The sequence below is a fragment of the Cryptomeria japonica genome, unplaced genomic scaffold, assembly GCF_030272615.1.
Source record: "Cryptomeria japonica unplaced genomic scaffold, Sugi_1.0 HiC_scaffold_168, whole genome shotgun sequence".
NCBI classification, from domain to species: Eukaryota; Viridiplantae; Streptophyta; class Pinopsida; order Cupressales; family Cupressaceae; genus Cryptomeria; species Cryptomeria japonica.
The window spans coordinates 66,455-69,962 of NW_026728990.1; the positions used below are offsets into that span (position 1 = coordinate 66,455).

Sequence of the window (3,508 nt, forward strand, 5' to 3'; positions counted from 1 at the left end):
GCGTTTCCTTCATTTTAAATTTTTTTTTTTTACAATCTCTCAAGTGGGAAATTCTATAATCTCAACTTTTTTTGCCTTTTCAGGAAACTTTTGAATGGAGCGCATCATTGGTGCGCTCCGAAGTGTGCTCCAAAGCTCTCTCCAGCTGCGTGCACCTGCCCCGGCCGCGCACCCGGCCCCGCCCAGCTTCGCTCACCTGTCCCGGGCGTCTGGTGCGGAACCTTAGAGTAAGAAACATCACCGTGCACCTTGGCCAACGTGCGCGACTCGACCGAGCGCGCACTGGCCGAGGTGCACACCGATTTCACCTGGGTGCGCGCGCAGCACCTCGGGCGCACCGGGGTGCGCGCACAACGCCCGGGTTGCACCGTGGCCTGTGTGCTCGGGGCGCCTCGGGTGCGCGCTCGGTGTCGCCCCCGCGCGCGCGGTAGTGCGGGCAGCGCACCCCGGCCCGGCCCGGCCCCGACGAGAACGCAAACGGGCAAAAGGTTTATTCAAATAGCATTGCGACGCCCGGCGAAAAACTAAAAAAGGGTGCAACACCGGGACTTCCCGGGAGGTCACCCATCCCAGTACTACTCCGGCCCAAGCGCGCTTAACTGCGGAGTTCTGATGGGATCCGGTGCACTAACGCTGGTATGATCGCACCCGTTATGAGCTTGTCGCAGTGTGTACTTAGCAAACCGCGACCCACGTGCGAATCCACCCCGGCCACCCACCCCCGTCGAGGTGCACACCCTCCCTCGCGAAGTGCGCCCCGTTCGCCAAGTGTGAGCCCTGCCCGGGTGCGCGCACCTTGCTAGGGCGTCGGGTGTGCACCCGGCCCGGCCTACGTGCGTGCACCTGGAGGGGGCGTCGTGTGCGTGCAGTGTCCCGTCTGCAACGCGGTGCCCACACACCACCTCGGGCGCAACGACCTGCGCTCACATGTGGGCCGAGTGCACCTTGGTGCATGTTCGGGGCGCCTCGGGTGCACGCTCGATCTTGCCCCGGTGCACCAAGGCGCTCGGTTTGCCCCGGGTGCGCACTTGGTGCAAGGTGGGCACCCAAAATAGGGATCAAGCACCAAAACACAAGTTTCGGGATGCAAAATGGGACCCAAGGACCACAAATGCGTTCCAAGACCCATGATGGGTCCACGAGAACAAAAATGTGTTCCGAGACTTAATAAACAAATATTGGGTTTTAGGAGAAGAAACATGCTCTGATGCCCAAAACGAGAATCGACCCCGAAAAGGCCACAGGCCAAAAGTGGGATGCGAGACAAAAAAAAATGGGACCCGAGGACCAAAATTGGGTTCCCAGGTCGAAGACAGGGCAACCGGACAAGAAACGACCTCTAAGGCTCGAAATGAGTCCCGACGACTAAAACTTGACAAGAAGCACCCATCAGGCACCCAACTCGACACCCATGGGATGCCGACCCACCCGGGCTTCCACCTAGCACACCTTGGCACCCACCCACCCTCGCACCCAACCTCGCACCCAACTTAGCACCTTTGAACCCACATTGGCACTCACCCTGACCCTGGCACCTTGGAACCCACATTGGCACTCACCTTGACCCTGGCACCCACCTTTGCACTCACCTTGGGACCCACCCTGGCTCCCACCTCGGCACCCACCCAGACACCCACCTTGGTTCCTTGGCACCCACCTTGGATCCTTGGCACCCACCCCGACACCCACCTTGGCACGCAACTTGGCTACTTGCCACCCACCTTGGCTCCTTGACGCCCACCCCGACAACCACCCCGTGACCTACCCTGGCTAGGGTTGGTGCACACCCACCCTGGTGCCCACCTTGGCACCCACCCTATGACCCACCTTGGCACGCACCTTAGTACCCACCCCGTTACCCACCCTAGGACCCACCCCGTGACCCACCTTGGCCAGGGTGGGTGCCTTGGTGCGCACAACTTGCCTGGGCTGCACACCAGGGCGGGCTCAAGATGGCACCCGCGTTCCGTTTTTTTCACTATCTTTCAAAACGGAAATTTTAAAATCTCATTTTTTTCTTTTTTTTGCCTTTTCTGGAAATTAGTGAAGGCAGCGCATCAAAGGTGCGCAATGCTGGTGCGAACCCGGGAGCGCTCCGATGTGTGCTCCAAGGTGCGGCGTGCACGAAGTCCGAGCCCGGTTTGCCCCGGGTGCGCACCTCGCGTGCACCTTCGCCGGGGTGAGCACCTTGGCTGGGTTGCGCGCCCTGGTGCGTACCAAGGAGCGCTCTGAAGTGTGCTCCAAGGTGCGGCGTGCACGAAGTCGGAGCCCGGTTTGCCCCGGGTGTGCACCTCGGGTGCGCACCTCGCGTGCACCTTCGCTGCGGTGGGCACCTTGGCTGGGTTGCGCGCCTTGGTGGGCACCATGCAGTGCACGAAGTCGGAGCCCGGTTTGCCCCGGGCGCGCACCTCCGCCAGGGTGGGCACCTTGGTGCGCACAACTTGCCTGGGCTGCGCATCAGGAAGGGCTCAAGATGGCACCCGCGTTCCGTTTTTTTCACTATCTTTCAGAACGGAAATTTTAAAATATCGTTTTTTTTTGCCTTTTCTGGAAATTAGTGAAGGCAGCGCATCAAAGGTGCGCAACGCTGGTGCGAACCTGGGAGCGCTCCGATGTGTGCTCCAAGGTGCGGCGTGCACGAAGTCGGAGCCCGGTTTGCCTCGGGTGCGCCCTGGTGGGCACCATGGTGCGCACCAAGGAGCGCTCCGAAGTGTGCTCCAAGGTGCGGCCTGCACGAAGTCGGAGCCCGGTTTGCCCCGGGTGTGCACCTCGGGTGGGCACCTTGGTGCGCATGCCTTGCCTGGGCTGCGCACCAGGGCGGGCTCAAGATGGCACCCGCGTTCCTTTTTTTTCACTATCTTTCAAAACGGAAATTTTAAAATCTCATTTTTTTTTGCCTTTTTCTGGAAATTAGTGAAGGCAGCGCATCAAAGGTGCGCACCTCGCTGCCCACCACGGTGCGCAACGCCGGTGGGCACCCGGGAGTGCTTCGAAGTGTGCTCCAAGGTGCTGCGTGCACGTTGTCGGAGCCCGGTTTGCCCCGGGTGCGCACCTCGCGTGCACCTTCGTCGGGGTGGGCACCTTGGCTTGGTTTGCCCCGGCTGCGCTCCGAAGCGGGGTTATTGGAGCGCCGCCTCTTTTTTTGTCGGAGCGTTTGGTGGGGTTTCTCGCATTGGCTCTTCCGAGGCCCGGTTGCCACCCTGGCGCGCACGAAGTCGGAAGTAGGGTTAATTGCCCGGGTGCGCACCTTTGCCAGGGTGGCACCTTACCTGGGCTGCGCACCAGGGCGGGCTCAAGATGGCACGCGCGTTCCGTTTTTTTCACTATCTTTCAAAACGGAAATTTTAAAATCTCCTTTTTTTTTTGCCTTTTCTGGAAATTAGTGAAGGCAGCGCATCAAAGGTGCGCACCTCGCTGCCCACCTTGGTGTGCTCTGAGGTGCGCACCCGGGAGCGCTACGAAGTGTGCTCCAAGGTGCGGCGTGCACGTTGTCGGAGCCCGGTTTGCC

At 60.4% G+C, this 3,508-nt stretch overlaps 1 non-coding gene across 1 annotated transcript; it reads right to left on the minus strand.

The window, feature by feature from the left end:
- Window positions 1–531: 531 nt before the first annotated feature.
- Window positions 532–650, minus strand: LOC131867318 (5S ribosomal RNA). Its single transcript, XR_009365877.1, has one exon. It is a non-coding gene; the product is annotated as a 5S ribosomal RNA (ribosomal RNA).
- Between the last annotated feature and the right edge of the window lie 2,858 nt (window positions 651–3,508).